The 24,883-nt window shown below is 47.3% G+C and overlaps 1 long non-coding RNA gene across 1 annotated transcript; it reads left to right on the top strand.

The window, feature by feature from the left end:
- The first annotated feature begins 564 nt into the window (after positions 1 to 564).
- LOC119465290 (uncharacterized) lies at positions 565 to 22,111 on the top strand. Its single transcript, XR_005194806.2, has 4 exons — positions 565 to 847; positions 5,465 to 5,641; positions 7,976 to 8,170; positions 22,047 to 22,111. It is a non-coding gene; the product is annotated as an uncharacterized LOC119465290 (long non-coding RNA).
- The last annotated feature ends 2,772 nt before the right edge of the window (positions 22,112 to 24,883 follow it).

Here is a 24,883-nt window from a genome sequence, read left to right as displayed (position 1 = left end):
AAGGACATCACCATCGTCTACAAATAAAAACGTGGCCAAAGTCAACTAGAATCAACAGAACTGAAAGAACAAGACGTATCGGCATGCACGGAAAACGAAGCACATTTTAGTACATTATTGTATCCTCTAGTGCATGATTCGAACGTTTCCAGTACGTTCCCAACTGCTCGTGATGCTGTTCTTTGTCTGATTTGTTAATGAAAGTAAGTTCACATTTTTCTATGGCACATTCTGTTTCTCGATAGTTATATATCCTATGCAGATAACTTGTAAGTGTTGAAAGTTACTTTCTTCTTTTCGTAAATACGTTGTCCTGGCAAAGGCGTTGCCTAGCCTCGTAAGCAACTGTCGCCAGGCGTGCAAAGCAACTGGTTCGTGTTTATAGCAATTTGAGACGTGCGAGAAACACCTGCGGTGCATTGCTCTTTTTCTGAACATGGGACGTTCACAATGCTTTGCGTGGTTGAGTACATCGAACACTCGCATCTGGGCAGTTTGTTTTCCGAGAATGCATGCGGCGTGCTCGTTTGACGCATTACACTTGCGTTAGCGCCCTGCTTCGACGACGTTAGACAATAGACTGAGCAGCAGAAAGCACGCAGCCATAAGAAGGTGAAAAAAAAAAGACTAAGAATTTTTCGTTATGCCCCCAGCTTAGAAATAGAAAACGGCGTAGCGTGGCTTCTTAGCAGATGCTACTAAAGGCAGCCGTATACGACTTATGCCACATCTCAGCTGGCGCGCATTCAGAGCTTTGGCCTATGAAGCTTAGAGAAAAAAATGGATGCGACATTTATAACTGCAACGCTGCTGGTCATATATGTCGCCTTCGGGGAGCCCAGCAGTGGTGAGCAAAATATGTGTTTTCGAAAAAAAAACGTTGTCTTTGTAAACAAATTTGCAATCTCTGTTGTGCTTTGCTTCAGTGTATACCCTAACGTGCGGTATATAAGCAATCGGTATGTTTTTTTACTGGAAAGCTATTACGATGTTATTAGTTTGTACGCTGACACGTGCGTAGCGTGATTCATTCGTACCCATTGCTTGGCTAAGCAAGATGCCTTATTAACTCCTTGCTAGAAGCTATTTTCTTCTCCCAGTGTTCATTACTTGAACAGTGGCAGAACAAACAGTCTCTCTCATCCCGGCAACCCTGTTTGGTTTTGTCAGGCGAGTGCTTCATGGTCTTTATTGACGTATTTGCAGTCTTTTAAGGCGGCCATATTCTTTAGGTTGTAATGCAAATGAAAAACTTGCAAATAGCTACCAGCGATGCATTGTCAACACTGATATCGAGAAGCATGTAATGACTCATATGACTTTTTCACATTCATGAACCTGTTGTCATGGTAATATAGAAGAGAACACATGCTTTCATGGTGTGATTTCATGGTCCTCTTAACATCGTGGGATTGTTACATTCAATCGAGGCTAACCTTATGAAAGGATCGAGGAAAGCCTCAGCCCCACGAGGGTAACACACAGTTTTCATAAAAACTTGAAGACCCTGAATAAACAAGATATAAATTAGAGCAATATTATTTTCGCAGTCTACTTTCGATTGCTAAGCAGTCTAAATATTGATGTCTAGGGCTTCCCTGCAAGTTGTTGGAGCACACTGCCCGTTGTCTTTCTACTGATGCCTGTATACCGTAAGCCCACACTTGTGTCCGCTGCCATTGCAACCTTTACTCATTTTCTAAATAGGCGTTTCACTTTCTACCGCACTGCTATTTTACATTATTAGTGAGTTGTCCAATTTAAGATCCCCGTCGTATCTTTATGAGCTCTGCAAGACAAATGCCTTTCCCATCGGTCTGAAATTACCCCTCCTGCACCATCTGACAGCATCCTATGTCTACAAATTTCCTGAATGGAATCAGTATTGAAGCTTAGGTTATCCTTTCCTTTCGATGCCAATGCATTAGGTATATTCCCTGTGCGAGGACTTTATGAATATTTCACCAACAGTGGACAAAACTTTGGGTGGCCTGCATAAGGAGTTACGGAAAAGCTGGTGACAAGAATCCACTGGCAATATTCGAATATTTGTGTTTCTTGGAATAATAACTGCATCAAGGCGTATGTTGCAAGAAAATACCCTCTGGAAATAGTGTTGCCGATGACATGGGGACATATTTCGTTTAGAGGTAACCGCATTTTTTGGAATCTCCATGTTCCAAGAAAAGCGACCGCGTGTACTCGCTCCCACACAACTCTCACAGCCGTCACTAACAAAGAAGCCGGGGACACTACAAGTGCACCTGACAGGTCCTTCTTTTGGTCACAATGGGCATTGTAAGTGAAATTTCTGCGCAAGCACAAGCGCGCGTGTTTCCATACCTGTGCGCTGTATTCTCGCGCAAACAAGCTCATCCTAAAATTTGCACTTCAAACTATATTTTGATGCCATTTAACCATGATTTTGAGCTTTTGTTGCAACGTCTGACACTACAACGTCCCAACATGCTCGTTCACGAAGAATAAGTGCACCAGCATTGTTATCTAACAAAGTGACTTTAAAATGTGCTGATCTATATCTCTTTCAAATACATTGAGTGAAGCGATAACGACAATGGTTGTCGATGACGGATGGGTCATTTGTAAATTTTACTTCCCTTGCGTCCATATCATGCAATATGAAGGTGTTGAGAAAAAGACGGCCAGGGAAGCCTAGACTGGACATTGTGAATTCCACGTTTTACGTGGATGTTACGAGGAAGCTTTGCATCTTTACTGGGAATATGTTGACATTGAGCGTTTTGGTGTCCCAACTTTAAAAAAAATGAATTTGCAGCAAGAACTGAAGCAAGGAGAATACAACTCAAGCTGTAACAAGATCAAACAAAGGTGCAACTCATACCAAATAAATCACTTCACATCAAGTGTAGAAACACACAGTAACTAATTTGCGTTGATACATCATAATCATCATCATCATCAGCCTATATTTATGTCCACTGCAGGACTAAGGCCTCTCCCTGCGATCTCCAATTACCCCTGTCTTGCGCTAGCGTATTCCAACTTGCGCCTGCGAATTTCCTAACCTCATCATCCCACCTGATTTTCTGCCGTCCTCGACGGCGCTTCCCTTCTCTTGGTATCCATTCTGTAACCCTAATGGTCCACCGGTTATCCATCCTACGCATTACATGGCCTGCCCAGCTCCATTTCTTCCGCTTAATGTCAACTAGAATATCGTCTACCCCCGTTTGTTCTCTGATCCACACCGCTCTCTTCCTGTCTCTTAACGTTACTCCTAAGATTTTTCGTTCCATCGCTCTTTGTGCGGTCCTTAACTTGTTCTCGAGCTTCTTTGTTACCCTCCAAGTTTCTGCCCCATATGTTAGCACCGGTAGAATGCAACGATTGTACACTTTTCTTTTCAACGACAGTGGTAAGCTCCCAGTCAGGATTTGGTAATGCCTGCCGTATGCACTCCAGCCCAACTTTATTCTTCTGTGAATTTCTTTCTGATGATCAGGGTCCCCTGTGAGCAATTGACCTAGATAAACATACTCCTTTACAGACTCTAGAGGCTAACTGGCGATCCTGAATTCTTGTTCCCTTGCCAGGCTATTGAACATTATCTTTGTCTTCTGCATATTCATCTTCAACCCAATTCTTGCACTTTCTTGATGAAGGTCCTCAATCATTTGTTGTAATTCCTCTTCATTGTTGCTCAATAGGACAATGTCATCAGCAAATCGGAGGTTGCTGAGATATTTACCGTCGATCCTCACTCCTAATCCTTCCCAGGCTAAGAGCTTGAATACTTCTTCAAAGCATGCAGTGAATAGCATTGGAGAGATTGTGTCTCCTTGCCTGACCCCTTTCTTGATAGGTATCTTTCTACTTGTGGAGAACCAATGTAGCTGTGGAATCCTTGTAGATATTTGCTAAGATATTCACGTATGCCTCCTCTACTCCTTGATTACGCAATGCCTCTATGACTGCTGGTATCTCTACTGAATCGAATGCCTTTTCATAGTTGATACGTAGATGTCTGCAAAGCGGCGTCGGTCATTCCCAAGCACATTTCTGGCAGTTGGTTCGTAAGGCTTGTTTACTCGGTCCCCTAATTTCATTATTATTTTCATTATCCGCTTTCATTGCTATACAAATAGTTTGCTGTTATCTTTCATAAGTTAGTCTTTGAGAATCGCAGTGCCTTAGCCCTATTAGTGTCGCTCTATATTACGCGTGCTATGCTCTGGCACTAGTTTTTTTTTTTTTACAAGTATCCCATTCTTAATGCACTAACAGGCAGTGGCTGTTCTTTCACATTATCTCTACTTGCACTTTCAAAAAGCTATAACTACTGAAGGCATCCAAAAAAAGCAATACAGACCATCAAAAGTTATTGCGCACGAGCTTACCCTTTAAAAATCAGTGACCATCTCCACAAAAAGTTCAGTGTAGCTAGATGGGCAATAAAATTTTTTTCATAGAATGTGACGGAGGGCGTACAAGCACTGTCACGCTAGCGTTGTGACCGCGAGAACTCGCGCTCGTTGAGTGAGCCCAGTTCGTGCGAATCTTCGGGCCCATCTGTTATTACATTTTGTGTTCTCATCTCTTGCGCGAATTGAACTGATGGAACATGAAAAGCACAGAAGCATCAAAGAATACTACAGTGACGCTAAGTGGAATCATTTCGAACCGATACGCCCTCTTTCATAAGTTATTCTTTGAGTATGGCAGTGCCTTAGCCCTATTAGTGTCGCTATATATTACACGTGCTATGCTCTGGCACTAGCTTTTTTTTGCAAGTATCCCATTCTCATTGCACTAACGGGCAGTGGCTGTTCCTTCACATTATCTCTACTTGCACCCAAAAAACTAATTTGCGTTGATAGGTAGATGTGAGAAATGCGACGTCGGTCACTTCCAAGCACATTTTCGGCAGTCGGTTGATTGCACTTATTTGTTCGATCCCCAAATTTCATTAAGATTTTCAGCATCCGCTTTCGTTTCTATTCAAATATTTCGGTCATATCTGACAATCATTCCCTGTGTTCTCATCACCTGGAGCAAATAGGAATAAAAAAACGATTGTGTGGTAAGTAAGTTGCTACCTACCTATCGTTCTCGTTTTCGACCAAAGGCGTTTCAACACATTAGGGCGCATATTGTATTTGTGATGCCGACAAGCTTATGCATAATTACAGTTAATTGGGATAAGGGATTGGGTAGTTGTGGATTAGCATACAATATGACTACGGATATAGTTAATTTTACAGAAGGGTTCCTGCGTTGAATAAATTTAGCGTTTTCAAAGGAACTTCTCATGGGTAGTTCATTATTTCAGACAGGTATGAGTAGTTTACGGAAATGAACTTCGAATTCTGTGTTCCCTTGAAAACCATCTTTCTTGAGTTGCTTTATTGCATTCCCTGATGAACTGTGTTTACCCATTCTTGCATTTAACGTTAGCCAAACATTTATTTTTTTCCGTACCTAGCGGCCAACACAAGAAACGGCGTCTGCAAGGAGACTCCTACAGTCGAAAACTGCACCATTGTGCTCTTGAAATGGAGCTTCAATAGTGAGTCGAACGACTGCGAAAGAAATTATGTTTGCCGAGAAAACAAGAATTTGTTTGACTCGAAAGAGGAGTGCACCACAACTTGCCCATCAAGTGAGTAGCATGCAATCTTATTCGTTGGCACAGCTTTATTGAAGCCCAAATTCACTTGCGTCTAGTGGCCAGCCTAGGTCTTAGAGTAGTGTCTGCTAAAAAGCAATATTCATGAATACAAAATATTCGCTGGCGTGATTTATATGAACTGAGCATTTATATACTTGGTAACTTACTATTTTCTTTATGAATCTTAATGACGTAATGACATAATTACGGCTGCTTACATTTTTGAACTAAATGAAAGTCCTACACTTTTAAACACTAGATAAAATACTGGGAAGCTACAGGGGCCCTAAATTTTTATTGTAATAGTTTTTGTACGGCTTTGTTTTGGTTTCGTTTACACTGCATTTACACGCCATGACGGAGCAGATGGTCACATGGTAGCAGGGCACCACGACCTTTTGACATTCGCTCCGGCTCCCTTAGGCGTCTGCTAGGCTGCTACATTCGCCCTCGTAATTATTACCAGCACAGTAGGCGCCAGTGCGAGCCGGAGCGAGTGCCAAGATGTCGCAATGTCCTGCTCCCACGTGACCCCATATTGTGCCATGACGTAACAACACAGTACGCTTCTGAGAAACGAAACAAAAGCGGACTTTAGAAACGTTACTGTTGTACTATATGTAGGTCTCTCTGAGATTGAGAGTATTTTCTCGAGGGTTTAAAGGTCCGGAACACAGCACCTCAAAGGAGCAGTACTAAGATTTCGCCGTGTTCTCTTGGGGAGAGTAGATGACTTTTTAAGAGGATGCCCAAGTGTCATTCAGATACTTTTAGATGCGAAGCAGCTTATGGCGGGAGCTTTCTCCATCCCTCCCGTGGCGTCCCACACCCCCACAGCGCATACGCGTCCCCTCCCCCTCTCTCTCCTCTCCTACGCTCCCCCCCCCTTTCTCTCCTCTCGGAATCCGGAGCTACGCGCATGACAGGTGGTGCGACAGCTGCATACTCCGCTGGGGGCGCCAAGGCAGTTCCGCGGTATGAAAATGACGAAGCGCGCGCGCCTCATTCTCTCTCCTGTGCAGCGCCGCGATGAGCGCTCGCGCCGCTGCCGCGAAACTATCTCCTGCTCAAGCTAACCACCTCCCCGCTGCTTCGCATCCACACATGGTTCCCTTCAGCGGGAGATGGAGTAATATTTTAATGGTCCGAGTGAACGCCAGATGCGAATCAAGGGCATTGTGTGCTGCAGATAAGTGATACAGAGATGAGGTTTTAGCGCGAAATATTGAGAGGTTGACTAATAAAATCACAGCACAACAAACTATTCTAGTGATTTGAAAGCACTTACATTTTCCGAGGCACTGGAAATACAACACAAAGAAAAAACATGTGCTTGCTAAATAACAGTCACAACACAGTCTATTTTCGAAACAGATATGCAATGTCAATGATACTGTGCGTTTCGACACCGTTAAGAGTAAACGGTGAACTGCTCTAGGATGGAAGCGAGGTGTGCGGGAAAAGAGTAGGCGAAAAAGAGCGCGAAGCGAGAAAAGCTGGAAGAGCGCGTCCAGCATCCAAGAAACCAAAAAATTCAGTGCTCATTAGCGGTAACTGCGAGAGGAGTGCGTTAGCACTATGTCGCACTTCTCTGAGATCTCGGATCGATGATGTTAAACCGCGTTCACCACATTGCAAAGTGTTTCCAACAGCTTAGTGGTCCCACTTCCTTCCTGTTCGAGGAGTATATATATATATATATATATATATATATATATATATATATGGACACTCTAGTGGATGCGCATTACAATATCCTTTCAAATATTAATTCAGTAATCCTATCAGAAAGCTTTACAGACAGACAGAGCGATTTCTGTATTTAAATGAAGCTGTATGCCTATTTGCGGAACCTAAGAGTGGCTCACCATGGAAGCTTCGCCCGCGAAGCTACATTGTTACATGTCTCTTTGACGGTGGCCCTTCGTATGCTGGCGAAATAAGCGAATACAGTACGTTTCATTCGGCTAGAAGTTCTCTTTCTATAGTCAAGCGCTTAATGGTAGGGACGTGTAATTTTGATAAAAAGAAAAATTTCTATCCTGCTCAATAAAATGTGCATAAGTGGAACATACTAATTTTACCAATATAAACCTAGACAGCAGTTTGACATGCTTATCTGAACCACTCTATCTCCTGTGCCATATTGTGTCGATGCACGATGCACGCTGAAGCCTGCCACTTGCTCCAAGAGGAAGGAACTTTGTCTTGTCTATAGTGTGCCCACGTAACTGGTTCTCCGTGTAATTTTTCATACCACTTGTTGAACAAGGATATAGTGAAGTCAGCTACAATAAGCACTGTACACTGTTTTCATCTCTCTAGTTCCAGGAATGGTACCGCGGCCGAAAGAAAGGGATTGCTACTACTGGCTCGCTAAAGGAAGCGGATGTTACTCATACTCGTTTACATGGCATTATGACTATTGGGGAAGAAGGCGTCTGGTCATGATATATACTGGATGTGGAAGGTGGCGTCATAGGCTCTATGCTTATTATCTGGATGCAAGGAAATGCGTAGGTAAGTCAAGTCCGTTTTGCACTTATGTTCACAAATTTGTTCGCATAGCAGCCTAGGAACCTTCTAAATACATGGCTGCTGCTGATCGGCTTTTATTTCAAGCAAATTTGACCGTAATACAGGCAATGTTGAAACCTGCTATCTGAAATTTGTGGGGAAAATGCGAATTTACTATAGGTACATGGTGTGTAGAGAATTTAAATTGACGGCGAACATTTCTTAGTGGGACCTCATTGCCATGAATTATGACAATCACCTGATGGTACTAGCACGTATTCCCTTAATCAGTCATACCAGCTCTTTTCTCTGTAACTGTTCTGTTGTAGTGTTTTATTTATGATATCTAAGTCTACGTGTCTGTTGTTTTTCCGTATCCATAAACGTACTTCACCATGTCGTAGCAAATGATCAGGCTTATTGTATTTCTTACGGTTCATCCAAGCCAATGTATATATTTATATATATATATATATATATATATTGTAAGCACTATTAACGTACTTCGTCCTTTTCATTTGTACATAGCCATCATCACCGTCCCTGTTCTTCTTCTTCGCGCATGAGCTGGGGCGTTTGCTTTTTGGAATAAAAAGCGCTCGACAGCTCGGTCGGTCTCGGTCTTATAAAGTGGTGGAGGTGCGGGGTATGGAGTATGGTGGGGGCTCGATCATCGAAGTGGCGAAGCACCGGTCCGGAAGTAATATGTTGCTTAAGAGCTTGAAAAGCTGATTCGCATTCGTTAGTCCATGTGAAAGAGGCAGCGGTAACCAGTAGCTTGTGTAGAGGAGCTGCTATGGCAGCAAAGTTGCGTATAAATCGACGAAAATATGAAGCCAAGCCGAGGAAACTACGTAGATCTTTCTGCTGTTGGGGCCGAGGAAAGTGGAGAACAGCACTAATCTTTTCGGGGTCTGGCTGGATGCCATCTTTTGAGACGACGTGGCCCAATACTTTTATAGTCTTGCTTGCAAATTTGCATTTTTTTGTATTGATCTGGAGACCAGCATTGGCAAGGCACTTGAGAACTTCGTCTAATCGATGTAGATGTTCGCTGAAGTTAGACGAAAAGATGACAATATCGTCCAGATAACAGAGGCAGGTCTTCCATTTTAGTCCACGAAGTACGTTATATATCATGCGCTCAAATGTGGTGGGAGCGTTACAATATATATATATATATATATATCAGTGAAGTAAAGAGTAACCGCAGCCGGCACAGAAGTAGGTCAAAAAATAGAAGCACGTAGGAAAAACATAACAAGACTTTACTGACGTTTCGGCCGGGGTCCAACAGCAGGGGCGTGAAGGCCGGACCCCGGCCGAAACGTCAGTAAAGTCTTGTTATGTTTTTCCTACGTGCTTCTATTTTTTGAACTATATATGCACATATATATTCCCACGGGGAAAGAGAGGTTTAAATTATATTTACAGAAAATTTACAAAGCGCCCACCGGCATACAAGGCGTACAAGATGCAAAACCAGTCCACGCGACATCAGAGAGTGTCGTCTTCTGTATTGTTCTCAGCGTTGTCTCGAGTAATGCTTGGTAACATGACCCTCGTCGGCGAAGGCGCCGTCCCGGTGCTTGCTAGATCGTCCGAGTGGTATCGCTTAAGGCGTGTGAAGTGGACGACATCAGTGGAAGGTCGAGACGTGATAGGAATCGAGGGGCGTTAGCTTCATATGTGACGTCTGTGACTTGACGCAAGACCCGGTACAGGGCCAGAGTAAGGCGAAATCAACTTTTCGCAAAGGCCAACTCGCCGTGACGGTGTCCAAAGAAGGACCATATCACCAGTGTTGAAGTGGGCATCGCGGTGGCGGGCGTCATAGAAGCGTCGCTGCTTTCCCTGCGAAGCGGTAAGGCGCAGGTGCGCAATCTGGTGGGCCTCGACAGCTCGGAAGATAGCATCACGGGCGTATTCTGACGACGAGTCAAGAGCGGCGGGAAGTAGTGTGTCAAATGGCAGCGTGGGATTTCTTCCGCACAAGAGATAAAACGGAGAAAAACGCACAGATTCATGTCCGGAGGAATTATAGGCAAATGTTACGAAGGACAGAGTGGCGTCCCCGTCATGATGGTCAGGGGAAATATACATAGCAAGCATGTCTATGATCGTTCTGTTAAGACGCTCTGTGAGGCCTGTTAGTCTGTAGGTGGTACGCCGTTGTCGACTTTGTTTTGTAGCGCAGGAGTGCCAAGACGTGCTGGACAACCTTCGAAATGAAATAGCGGCCCCGGTCTGTGAGGAGCTGTCGAGGAGCGCCGTGGTGAAGTATAACGTCTTCGAGCAGGAAGTCGGCAACGTCGGTTGCACAGCTGGTTGGAAGCGCCCGAGTGATCGCGTACCGGGTCGTGTAGTCGGTAGCGACTGCTATCCACTTATTTCCGCAGACAGATAGCGCGAAAGGGCCAAAAAGGACAAAATCAACCCTAAAGAATGACTCCTATGGTACGTCAAGGAGTAGAAGGCGGCCAGCTGGGAGTACTGCTGGTTTCTTGTGCCGCTGGCATATTTCACAAGAAGCGACGTAACGGCAGACGGAACGGTAAATGCCGGGCCAAAAGAAGTGATGTCGAACACGGTCATACGTCCGCGAGACTCCGAGGTCACCCGCGGTAGGAGTGTCGTGTAGCTGTGTGAGGACAGTTTGACGCATGTGTGCAGTAATAACCAAGAACAGTTCAGGACCGTTAGGGTGCATGTTCTAACGGCAAAAGACACCATTCTGCAGCACAAACGTACGCAGAGAAGGGAAAGGTGTCTCAGAAGTCAGCCGGAGAATGACGTCTCGCAAGTAGGAGTCACGGCGTTGCTCATCTCCAATCTTCTGAAACGCCGTAAGCGACAGCACGCAAGTATACTCGCAACTGTCGGGAAGCTCCCATGGGTCTACTGTATGGCTCGACAAGCAATCAGCATCTTCATGCAATCAGTCGCTCTTTTGCACGACTGTGTATGAGTACTCTTGGAGTCGCAGAGCCCACCGACCCAGACGGGCAGTAGTATCCTTTAGGGATGAAAGCCAGCATAAAGCATGATGGTCTGTGATAACTGTGAACGGGCGGCCGTACAAGTAGGGGTGAAATTTACCCACTGCCCAAACGAGGGCAAGGCACTCGCGTTCAGTGATGGATTAATTACGCTCCGCTTAGGACAGAAGATGACTAGCGTACGCAATAACACGGTCGCAACCTTGCTGGCGCTGAGCCAAAACAGCGCCGATTCCATGACCGCTGGCATCGGTTCGAATTCTGTTGGTGCGGTCACCTGAAAATGGTCTAGAACTGGCGGTGAAGTGAGCCGCACGATAAGTCAGTGAACGCAGTAGCTTCTTCCGTTCCCATGACCAAAACCGCGTCTTTCTTAAGAAGTTCTGTGAAAGGATCTGCAACGTTAGCTAAATTGCGTACCAACCGGCGGAAGTATGAGCAGAGGCCCAGAAAGCTTCGAGCGTCGTTGGTACAAGTCGGCACGGGAAAATTCCTGACGGCGCGAACTTTCTCTGGATCGGGGAGGACGCCGGAAGAATAGACGAGGTTTCCGAGCACAGTAAGTTGCCGGCGGCCGAAGTGGCATTTTGATAAATTAAGCTGAATCCCAGCCTTGCGGAAAACAGAATTGTCGAAACACCCTCGAGGTGTGTGGCAAAAGTTGGTGAAAAGACAATAACGTCATCGAGGTAGCACAGGCAGTTTGACCACTTAAAACAGTGAACAAGAGCGTCCATCATACGTTCAAATGTAGCCGGGGCGTTACAGAACCCGATAGGCATCACTTTACAATGATAGAGGACATCAGATGTAATAAACGCGGCCTTTTTACGGTCCAATTCGTCAAATGCAATCTGCCAGTACCCGGAGTGAAGGTCTATCGAAGAAAAATATTTGGCACCATGTAAACAATCGAGGGCGTCATCCTTCCGCGGCAGGGGATACACGTCTTTTTTTTTTTGTTACTTTGTTGAAATGGTGATAGTCGACGCAGAAGCACCAGCTGTCATCCTTTCGCACGAGCACGACCGGAGAAGCCCAAGGGCTGGTAGAAGGCTCAATTATATCTCGTGCAAGCATCTTGCCTGACTTCCTTTTGTACGACTTGGCGCTCAGTAGGGGAGATGAGGCAGGGCCGTCGGTGTATCGGGCTAGCGTCGCCGATATATATCCAATGTTTCACAACTGGACGTTTGACCCACTGGCTGGTCATCGAGATCGAAAATGTCCCGGTACGAGGCGAGAAGGCTTCGAAGTGCCTGCGCATGGTAGGCCTAGAAGGTCAGGAGCGATCATTCTCGCGAGGGGTTCTAAAACTCGGGTTCTAGGGCCCGAACCAGCAGAGGTAGACGCCGCAGTATCACCAGATAAGGCAGAAATATGGTAGTCGGAAGCTGGGGCCAAGGTTGCAAGAGATATGCCCTGAGGTAGCAATTGAGGACAGAGGCCAAAATTCACTACAGGAAGACAGGTGGCATTGCCTTTTAAGCGGACAACCGGGTGAGGAAATGCGACGTTACGCGACAGGAGGACGGTGGCTTTGGGCGACATGACGTAATCGCCGTCAGCGACAGGTGGATTGGGTGAAACGGTAATATAGGTCACGGCTCGGCGACGTAGGCGAACGTAATCGGTGGAACATAGTCGACTGGGCGTACGATCAGGAGGGTCAATGGCATACGGTAGAGCGAGTTGGACAACACCCGCAGAGCAGTCAATAATAGCCGAATGTGCCGACAGAAACTCAAGGCCTAAGATAATTTCGTGTGGGCACTGCTCTAAGACATCAAACAAAGCAGACGTATGGTGTCCGGCTACAGTGACACGGGCGGCACACATCCCAGTGACAGATGGAGTTCCACCGTAAGGTACGTGGGCGACGGCGAGCGGGGCAGGAGTTAGGACTTTCTTTAGGCGCGTACTGAGGTTCGAGTTCGAAATCGATATGTGTGCTCCTGTGTCAATAAGTACTAATATAGGTATACCTGTCCATGTCCACCTTGATGCCAGGCAGTGTAAGCATAGGAATTTCGGGTCGGGTCGTCATGGCAGGCTCAACTCTCGGAGCTGCACCCGTTCAGTTTTCCGAGAAGCGGCGGGAGTAAGAAGGAGACGGAGAGCGACGAGGCAGAGGCGAGCGGGAAAGACGGGGGCGTGGCGAAAATGAATTGTTTGGTCGTGCGGGCATATATGTTGGCGAGTTGTCTTCTTCAATGTGTGTCGGCGGGTGGGGACTTCCAGGCGGGCGCCGGGTTCGTCGATAGCTCGGCCAAGGCTGCGAGTTCCAAGAACTGCGACCGTGGCTAGAAATATGTCCGACGCGTCCACAGCAGAAGCAGATAGGCCTGTCATCAGAGGTGCGCCATTGTTCCGGGTTTTGATAAGGATGACAAGCGTACGAACTTCGTGGTAGATCGGGAGCGCCAGGTGAACGGGAGTCGGTTTTGTGGACTGGGCTAAGTGAGTGGAGTCCGACATTGGCCAACTCTTTCCGTACAATGTTCTGAATGAGAGAAATCGTTGCGTGGGCATCGTCTGGGGCGCGAACCTGGGAAGGAACTGGAGATGCAGCTTCAACCTCACAGTGGACGATGCGCACAATACTGTCGGATGGAGCCGGCGTGGGTGGGAGACGGAGGTCCTCTTAGATGTTGCGCCATATTAGGATGGCCACAAAGGTTGTGAGCAATGCGGCGGCTTTTGGCTTCTTCGAAGCGGCGGAATTCAGCAATGATGTCCTGCACTGTCGAAGAATTCTTGAAAACGAGGAAACTAAAAGCGTCGTCCACGATGCCTTTGAGGATGTGTCCGTCCTTTTCCGCTTCCGGCATCTTCTCGTCAACCTTGCGACAAAGCGCAAGCACGTCCTAAATATAAGTCACAGACACTCAGTGGAAGTCTGCAATCGGCAAGCAAGGTCTTTCTGCACGGCACGGCGGCGGCCAACAGGCTTGCCAAAAAATCAGTGAGCTTTTGTTTGCACAAGTCCCAGCTGAAGCTTCGTGGGTCTCAAACCAGACGCGTGCCGTTCCCGCGAGGTAAAAGAGCAGGTTAGCGAGCATGGCGGTGGGGTCCCAGTGATTGCTCGCGTTACCCGTTTGTAGAGCTGAAGCTAATCTTCGACGTCGGTGTTATCCGTTCCGGAAAAGGTGCCAGGGTCGCGCGGTTGTGCCAGGATGACGGTGGGCGCGGGTGGCTACGAGCCCGAAGAATTCTCGCCTTGAGCACCCGTTGCTTGTATCCGTTCTGCGTCTGGGATACCCCGCACCTTCCACGAAAATGTTGCGGGGAAAGGGAGGTTTAGATTATGTTTACAGAATATTTACAAAGCTCCCACTGGCATACAAGGCGTACTAGAAGCAAAATCAGTCCGCGTGACAGCAGAGAGCGTCGTCGTCTTCTGTATTGTCCTCAGCGTGGGCAATTGCTTGGTATATATATTGACACGCGTGCTCTACGGGCAGAAGACGACGACGATGGGGGCATTAGCGGACTCCGTCTAGTGGGTCAGTGGGATTCTTAGAGGAAGAAGACGGTGTCTCGGTTCTGTTTTGTTGGAACAGGTCGTCCTGTGCTGTTCTTGAAGAACGTCTCCCTGTATTCTGTTCGCGTTGTACCGCGACACTGGTGGAGGTGCGGGGTACAACGCGGGTATTGACAGCGCCTGATGCCCCGGACTCCTTCTGGGAGTCGTTCATCTAGCCCGGACGCATTCTCACGAGTTACGACACCCGTGCATCACTTCAGTCGTCGACTGCTAGGCCTTGCCCCGGAGTTCTCCCCTCTTCAACCACCTCACAGGAGATCCACACATCGGGCAATGGCCGAAACCAGCCCACCGCTAGCACCCCAAAGCAGCGGGTCTCCCAGCCCGCAACAGGTAACCGTTCTTCATCCGCTGGTCCCCAATCGCTATCGCGGTGCAGCCTTCGAAGACATTGAAGACTGGCTTGAAAGTTTGACCGCGTCGCACAGATTAACCAGTGGACAGAGCAGCAGAAGCTGTCTTACGTCTATTTCGCCCTTGACGACAGTGGCCGTACTTGGTACGAGAACCGCGAAGCTGGCCTAACGACATGGAATGACTTTCGGCAGAAAATCACAGATACATTTGCAAGTGCCGACCGACGCGACCGCGCCCAGCAGTTGATGGAGCTACGGGTGCAACAACCCAATGAGTCGGTCACAATGTTTGCCGAAGACATGGCCCGTCTCTTTCGTAGAGCCGACCCGAACATGACCGAGGATAGAAAGCTGCGCTACCTCATGCGAGGTGTAAAAGAGCAGTTATTCGTGGGGCTTGTGCGAAATCCTCCAGTCACCGTCGCTGATTTTATCAAAGAGGCTGCGGCTATTGAGCGCGCTCTTCATCAACGGTACAGGCAGTACGATCGACTGTCCAACAGCACCGCAATCAATGCCGCCGCATTGACTCCACAGTATCAGAGCTCCTTGCGGGAAATGATCGGAGAGGTCGTCAGAGAAGAACTTCACAGAATTATGACACCGACAGTGGATAGACCCGTCGCGTCAATCGTCGAAGTGGTTCGCGACGAAATCAGGCAGGCGTTCCCGGCTGCCGATCTTCAAGACCAACAGTCCCATGAGTTACGCCGTCGCCGTCCGATGTCCCCCACCCGCTACAGACACACCGCCGTACCACCAGCCTCCGACAGCCGTTCCTTGGTCGCCGCCAGAAGAGGAGGCTTTGAGGCGCGCACCCGTGATGCCGATGCAGTCATACCGCCAGCCGTCATTCGCCGCGCCGTGGACCACGCCGCAAAATGACCCTACGAGACGGCCACAATATCGGAGATCCGACGCGTGGCGCACCACCGATAACCGCCCTCTCTGTTTTAACTGCGGGGGTGCCGGACATATTTTTCGTCATTGCTGGCATCGCGACTCATCATTTCGCCCTCTTCGTCCGTGGTCTGATGTTCGACGTGCAAATGACGACTCCAAGCTACGGCGCGACGACGCTGCTTTTCCTCCCATAGCGCACCCGAATCAAGCACCTGCGCCCAATGATCGAACTGATTTTGGCCGTCGGTCACGCTCTCCAACCCCTCCACGCGAGCTGCCTGCTGGACGCACTTTTGCTGACGTTCAAAGACGAAGGTCACCCAGTCCCCGCCGGGGAAACTAAAGGCGGCGACCTCTGGGGGTAAGGTAGCAGGCCCGCCGCAAGACCATAAAAAGCCCCTAACTCTCCCGCTGCAGAACGCCGAGAAGCCGATAACCACTGACCCCGAAGAAATCGTGAGCGCCGACCTTGATATTTTCGTGGATGGACAGCCGGTGACAGCGTTAGTCGACACTGGTGCCGACTTCTCTATAATGAGTCGGGAACTCGCCCTCCGCCTGAAGAAAGTACAGACGCCATGGACGGGACCTCACATAAGGACGGCAGGTGGACAATTGCTGATGCCTACTGGAAGATGTACTGCTAGGCTTAACATTGGAGATTCGTCGTTCGTGGCCGCTTTCATTGTTCTTCCCGTGTGCTGTAAAGATTTGATTATTGGAATAGATTTTCTAAGAGAATATGGCGCCGTAATTAACATCCCAGACCGCATAGTGATGTTTTATAAAAGCCCTGGTTTAGTTCATTGCTTATCGCCGCAACCCAACTCCTTTCGTCTAACAGAAGACGACGTCGTAATCCCACCTCGGTCATGTATCCTTGTTTCCGTGGCAGGTGACGTACCGTTTCATTGCGAAGGAGTTGCCGACGAAATAACCATTTTGTTGTTTACTCACGGTATCTCTGTCACACGAGGAATTGTAAATGTCACCGACGGGCGCACGAATCTGTTGCTAACAAACTTTAGCACAGAGCGACGGCACCTTCCAAAAGGCATGGCTGGGGCTTATTTTGACGGTGTTGCGGATGTTCGCGGCTGCTGTTCACTACTCGAAGAAGCGCCTACACAAGACCCAGCTCCTGCACTTGACGTCAGCACTGTTTTGCCGCAGCACGAACGCGAACGGCTTCGTACGCTACTAGCCAAGTTCAACGACTGCTTTGCGTCGACGTCAAGAGTCGGTCGGACGCCTCTAACAAAGCACCGAATAATTACATAGGATACGGCAAGACCAATACACCAAAATCCTTATCGTGTGGCTCCCAGAGAACGTGAAGCCATACAACAACAGGTGACGAAAATGCTTGAAGACGACGTGATCCAACCATCAACGAGTTCCTGGGCATCCCCTGTAGTTCTAGTTAAGAAAAAAGACGGCAGCTTGCGTTTCTGTGTGGACTACCGAAAACTAAATCAGGTGACGAAGAAAGACGTATACCCGCTTCCCTGTATCGACGATTCCCTCGACAGGCTTCGACACGCACGTTACTTCTCTTCCATGGACTTAAAGAGCGGATATTGGCAAATTGAGGTAGACCCGAGGGACCGTGAAAAAAAACTGCTTTTGTGACGCCAGATGGCCTATACGAATTTAAGGTTTTGCCTTTCGGCTTGTACTCGGCCCCTGCTACGTTCCAACGCGTCATGGATACTGTGCTTTCGGGTCTGAAGTGGAAAACCTGCTTAGTGTACCTGGACGACGTCATCGTGTTCTCCGCAACGTTCGACGAACATCTCGCACGGCTTGAAGCGATTTTGCAGTCCATACGATCCGCCGGCCTCACCCTGAAGCCGGAGAAGTGCCACTTTGGCTTTGCGGAACTACAGTTTCTTGGCCACGTCGTCAGCCACGCCGGTGTCTGCCCAGATCCTGAAAAAATGGCCGCCGTCGCACAGTATCCCGTACCATCCGATAAAAAAGGCTGTCAGGCGCTTCCTCGGTCTCTGCGCCTATTACCGGTGGTTTATTGCAGATTTTGCTCACATTGCGTCGCTGTTAACTCGCCTCACGAGAGACGACGTTGCTTTTGTATGGGGCGACGAAGAGCAAAGTACATTTAACGTCTTGCGGCAACGTCTCCAGACACCTCCACTGCTGGCCCACTTTGATGAGACCGCTCCTGCATTGCTCCACACTGATGCCAGCAATGTTGGCTTGGGAGCTGTTCTTGTGCAACAGCAGGAGGACACGGAAAGAGTGATTGCCTACGCAAGCAGAACGCTATCACGCACAGAGGCAAATTATTCCACAACTGAGAAGGAATGCCTCGCCGTGGTATGGGCGGTTATGAAATTTCGCCCATATCTGTATGGCCGCCCATTCAAAGTTGTCAGCGACCACCATTCACTGTGTTGGTTGACGAACCTTAAAGATCCTTCTGGACGATTGGCGCGTTGGAGCCTAAGGCTGCAGGAATTTGACATGACAGTCACATACAAGTCGGGGAAGCGACATACGGATGCTGACTGCCTGTCTCGATCACCGATAGAGTCGGCTTGTTCACTCGAAGAAGATAAAACAGCATTTCTTTGTGTTCTGGACACCTCTGCCGTCGCTCAACAACAACGGGATGACCCTGAGTTGCTTGGTCTAATCAATTACTTAGAAGGAAGATCTGCGAAAGCACCTAGAGTTTTCGCAAGAGGATTGTCATCGTTTTGTTAACGGGCCAACGTCCTTTACAAAAGAAACTTTTCTTCGACCGGCTCCCCCTATCTGCTCGTCATTCCTGCAGCTCTTCGTATGGAAGTACTTCAAGCCTGTCACAACGAGGTGACTTCTGGTAACTTAAGCTACACGCGAGCATTGGGCAGAGGGCGGCAAAGCTACTACTGGCCGAGACTTACCACCGCCGTGAAACATCACGTTCGCACTTGTCTCGACTGCCAGAGGCGCAAGTCGCCCCCGACGAAACCAGCCGGCCTCCTACAACCTGTTCAGGTTCCACAAACACCATTTTATCAAATCGGAATGGATATTTTGGATCCACTTCCTACTTCTACTGCGGGAAATCGCTTTGTTCTCGTCGCTACCGACTACCTGACACGTTACGGTGAAACAAAGGTCATCCAGACAGGCACAGCAGCCGAGGTGGCGCGAGTTTTCATCGAGAATGTTGTGTTGCGGCACGGTGCACCACGTGTCGTAATAACCGACCGAGGCACCGCTTTCACAGCTGCGCTTTTAGATCACGTCTTGCTGCTAAGTGGAACGGCTCATCGGAAGTCAACTGCCTACCATCCACAAACCAACGGATTGACGGAGCGCCTCAACAAAACAATTGAAGACATGCTTTCAATGTACGTGGATGTCGAACATAAAAATTGGGATGACATCCTCCCTTATATCACGTTTGCGTACAACACCGCGAAACAAGAGACGACGCGCATGACTCGGTTCAGCCTTGTTCACGGCCGGGATGTACGAACGATGTTGGATGCTATGCTTCCACACGAATTTTACGACGCTGACACGGACGCCGATGTGTTTACCCAACGCGCCGAAGAGGCTCGGCAGCTCGCGCGCTCGCGGATCTGCCAGCAGCAAGACTACGACGCAGGCCGCTATGATGCTCACCGTAGAACCATAACCTATGAAGTGGGCGACCTAGTGTGGGTTTGGACATCCATACGGAAACGAGGCCTCTCCGAGAAGCTGTTAAGGTGATACTTCGGCCCATATCGAGTATGGCGGCGACTCAGTGAAGTCACCTACGAGGTCGTCCCTGATAGTCCCAACTGTACGCGGCGCCGCCCGCACCCCCCTGAACTTGTGCATGTGTGTTGAAGCCGTATGTGAGCGAATGACTATGCGAGGGACCCTCACTTCCGCAAGTGACGTTGCCGGTCTAGCATCGGGGCGATGCTCTTTTAGGGAGGGACAAATGACACGCGTGCTCTACGGGCAGACGACGACGCCGATGGGGGCATTAGCGGACTCCGTCTAGTGGGTCAGTGGGATTCTTAGAGGAAGAAGACAGTGTCTCGGTTCTGTTTTGTTGGAACAGGTCGTCCTGTGCTGTTCTTGAAGAACGTCTCCCTGTCTTCTGTTCGCGTTGTACTGCGACAATATATATATATATATATATATATATATATATATATATATATATAGCTCAGATTTACTCAGAAATGCAATGAATAATTCCATTTTAATATTAGGCCACTTCAAACACAGAGCTGCATGTTGTCTGATCCTGCACTACAAGTAACCCGTGCCTCTATTATTTTAATGTAACTTGTACAGGTTTAGGAAACGAATGTGTGTGAAGCAATGAGTTTATGTGCGTGTAATGAAAACCTCCGCAAAGATTAAGGGGATATTTTTTTAACTTCTGCAAAATTAACGCTTCAAAATCTCCGTCATAGTCGCGTTGAAAACATTTTACTGAAAAACAAAGTGGATATAACTCTTCACGTTGGTTATGCTGACCATGATCAAAGTGGATATAACTCTTCACGTTGGTTATGCTGACCATGATCTCCGTGCTTGCAAGCTTTTTCTTGGCAGCGATGACGTGCACATAAAGAGGAATGGACGAGTGAAGGAAGTTAAAGTGGGTAACGTTTGCCAAATATTTGACTCCACACGAAAGAAAACTATAAAATGAAAGTCGCAATTGAAAACTCAGTAATTTCCCTATTTCTATGTGTGTTGAGCTGAACCTAGCGCTTATTGCGGGCTAAACAAACACATTCATTTTATTTGTTACCACGCTATAGTAGAACTTCAGTTTATACACGCACCTATTGTAGCACAACGGCCCTCTGTTTGCATGCTTGTCTAGCACACCATGAAAACCCTGCAGACACCTCTCATTTAAGAAGTTGTATTGTCTCTTCGCTTCGTTGAATAACCTCGCTGCGCTCCTTGTGACGAAATGACCCTAAGAGGGAGGAGCCACAAAGGAATTAAGTCCGCGGATGCCCGCGTAGACAAGTGAAAATTCACGAATGAGGCACAAATACACACGATCTGGTAATCAACATACGCTAGTGCCTCCAAAGCTGCGTCAAATCCTTCAACTGTTTCGCCGTGCAGGGCTTTTGATGGCTATGGGCCTAGCAGTTTCGAAATTGAAAATATTCGGTGTGAAATAGCTCGACAAAATTTTTGTTGGAGGCGCTGTCGATGTGCAGGGTACTTAGTACATAAGAGGAGTAGGTGGGATACGACCTAGTCATCGTGTCCCCACGAATATGTTGGACAGGACATCCGCTTAATTGAAAATGAAAACTCCTACGCTTGTTCAGTTCAAACTCTGCTCAAATCTTGCGCCTAATGTAGCTCCAATCATGCTCAAATTCTGCGCTTGTGCAGTTCAAATCTAGCACTATTGCACCTCCACTAACGTGGAACCTGGGAAGTGCGAAGCAGTGATGAGCGGGTGTTTGCCGTAAGGTATTCTTGTGCTATTCTTGCACAAGTAAGGAGCAATCGAGCGCTTGTGGGGTAGTGGCGCTCTCTTGCGCTGTGCTGGTACCAGACTGGCGTTTCGGAAGCGATTTTCACGAGTTTCTGCTAATTCCCGCATATCACTGGCTCATAACGCATATCCAATGCGGGTATGCGCCACACTTGATTTTATTATCGGTAATCGTGACGTAACTGACGACCATGTCATGTTATTGATGTCATGACCTATCAGTCATGCTAATCATAGATTCATACCCTTCCATGCCCATTTTGGTACATACCAAGTGAACAAGACACGAGTTTTCGGCAGGTCTTGTTTTTGTGCGTGACCATGACGACATGACATCACATTAGACGCCGACAGCCCGGGCCCCTAAAGTGTTTTGTGATGGCAGTTCTGAGGGCAAACAACGTAACAGGGTAACCGATTCATCGTGGAAGCTGAGGATCTAGTTCTTGCTCAATTAAGATGCACGTCAACTTTCATATTGCGTTTTTTGGTTTGTCAATAACATACCAGCACTATATGTGATTCCTGATTTCTAGATACACAGGGCTACCATGCGTATTCACGTTATTTTTTTTTTCTTTTTCAGAAATAAGAAGAAACGAATACGGATCACGGGAATAAAGCACGACAATGCGTATCGTCTCACCCATATCACCCAAAATATTATATGCTTTTCAATGATCCTAGAAGGAACAGAACGCTCCGTAAGGAACGATCGAGCTGTAACGATATGTTGGTCACAAGCATGCATCTGCATAAATATAACTTTAAATGTTACATCATATTTTTCTATTTAAAATAAATAATTTCTAAAATACAGCAAGTGATACAAAAATTCCCAGTGGATTATGTTGCAGCACTAAACGTGCTGAACAGTATAACCATTCGAAGACAGCAACTTGAGGTTATTTTTTCGCAATTTGCAATTCAAGCAATATTTAAGTAGGGCACTTTCAAAGTGCAAACGGGATCGTTAGCATCTGTTATAGGCGAATGCAGTTTTCTACTGAATTTTACAAACGTTCTTATTTGTCAATAAGAAGCATATCGGGAATTATATTGGGAGTAGTATTGGGTAAAAAAAGAACCTTTGCAGTTGCCCTTTGCAAAATCATAAGGACTAAGATAAAACTAAGTTCCAGGCGGGTTTCTACACCACAATTATCGCTCACTAGCAAAACGTTTCTTTATCAGTATATAATCGTCAAAAAACTAGTTACAAATACCGCGAATGCAATATACGAATTGTCGGCATTCTGCTACTTATTGTGGACGTCATTTTGCTAGCAATATGTTGTTTCTATACAGTTTGTGGTCTTTCGTGACGGCTGCTGGATTAGTGTCTTCAGTAGAAAATATCACGCGGCGTTATTTCGTTATTACTATTTTTTTTGTTCAAATTGGATAGCTACACTTGACAAAACACTACTTCCAGCGCGCAATATATTGCCTGGACACCACACGGTGCCTTACTGCATAAACACGCTAAGTTTCTGCTAAAGGGAATTAAACGTTATTATAACTTTGGATTAGTTACTACGCGAGGTCTAGATTAACAACCTCTAACTTACTAATGCAGCTTTCCTCGGGGTTAAAAATTCATCTTAGCTAAAAAGCACAACAAAGGAGGCAATGGTTGGCAACTGCATCGGCCGCTCATATGAACGCCCATGATTGAGGTTGTTTCATACATCCATATAGATGTCGACCATGCCGAAATTTAGTGCAGTCATATCATTCCATAGATATAATTAATAAACCTACAAGCTAGTGTAACGTAAACAATGATAATGGGTTTAAGGAATGTACTACAATTGAGTGGAAAAACAAACATGTGCTACTAATCTACCAAATTCGCGAGCTCATCAAGCTTCGTCATGAACATTGTCTCAGCTCGTTTCATTACAGTCGCTTGTGGCGTGCAATACAGTAAAACGGCGTCTAAACTCGGTGCCGGAAAGTTATGTCGGAATCGCGCAACGAGCTTGAGCGTGAAAGGCTGCTAAGCCAACGTGCATTATTATGGGCTCGAAGGATCTAGCTTCTCACAGGACATCTTCCTGACATGCAGAAACAACGTATAATTTTTGACGGTTTCCGGGTGGGTGTACGCCGAAATTATTTCGCTCCTGAAATGAGTCGTGTGCTGAGTGCTCTTCTCGAACGTAGGTATCGTCGAAACACAGCAACCGAAGATACACTTTCATACAGAGTGCGCTAGCTATTGTTCCACGTAGCATGCACGAGCACCCATTTATTACTAATTCGGAAATAATCTAACGCTTTTTATTTGCATACAACTGGGACAACCTTCCACAGAACTTGTATATAGCAATGTCACAGACCCCGTGAACGAGGCGCAGACGCCGGACCAAATTCCAAAGCCCACTTATCAGCTTCCTAAAATAACCCCACGAAAGCAAGGGGAATTAAAAATGGGCCCTCTGAGTGCGCCAGCGAACGCCGGTTGCTGTCCAAAGACCCAGTCAGAGCCCAGAGTTGTCGAAACACAACAAAATATCTTATTCACACAAGGCAGTTACACAAACACTTGCACACTTAGGCTAGACACAACACAATACAATTCAGATGGGTATTAACAAACACAAGAAAATATTTCACGACAAGCACTAGAGTCCAACACGTAAATTACAAAATTAATAGGAACACTAAGTGTCCAATCGTATTCACCGTGTTGGTCCTGGAGTCAGACGATCTCGGCGTAGCTCGGGGCAAACCTCGAAGAAGGAACTTCTTCCGGAAATGATGCAGACGCTCGATGAACTCGTCGACTAGCTTGCCGGGGAATCTCCTTCTTCCGCAGACGCTCGGTCTTCACGTTACATCACATCACCGGTGCAGGCTGAACTCCCAACTGATGATTCTCCCACGGCGGTTATAGCTTCCACAGACGTTCTCGAACGTTCCTATCGGAGTCGTGATCATCGTAGCATAGGCCAAAGCTTGGGAATCTTCGAGTCTTTTCTCGCACCTTCGACCACCGCCGTCTTAGCGTCGTCGAGGGGGTGTGATGACTCATGCTGTTGGCACACGCTCACGCTGTAGTTATCTCTCTCGACTCGCCGGGTGAGAAGGTGTCCCGGCGCGCGCGTGTGCTCTCTCTCTCTCCGGTTAACGTCGCTTCGTCGATGCTCTTCTAGACATCTAGGCGCCGTTGTTCGCGTTGTTGTTTGAGGCGTATGCGCTCTCCCCCTCTGTTGAAGTTGCCGCGAGGCCGGCGTGTTCTTTCGCTGGCTTGCGTGACACGCGGCGCGCGCTTGGATTACGCGCTCTTTTGTGACAAGCAATTTGAAATTGTTAACTGAACCGGTATTTCAAAACCTTGTCCATGTGCACCGCGTTGGGTCGCCGGGTGAGTTTATACGTTACCTTGTTATAACAACATGCTTACGAGCTTGCACA

This window comes from Dermacentor silvarum, chromosome 9 (assembly GCF_013339745.2).
Source record: "Dermacentor silvarum isolate Dsil-2018 chromosome 9, BIME_Dsil_1.4, whole genome shotgun sequence".
Taxonomy (NCBI): domain Eukaryota; kingdom Metazoa; phylum Arthropoda; class Arachnida; order Ixodida; family Ixodidae; genus Dermacentor; species Dermacentor silvarum.
The sequence above is the reverse complement of the archived record's forward strand: the minus strand, read 5'-3'. Positions and strand labels throughout refer to the sequence as shown.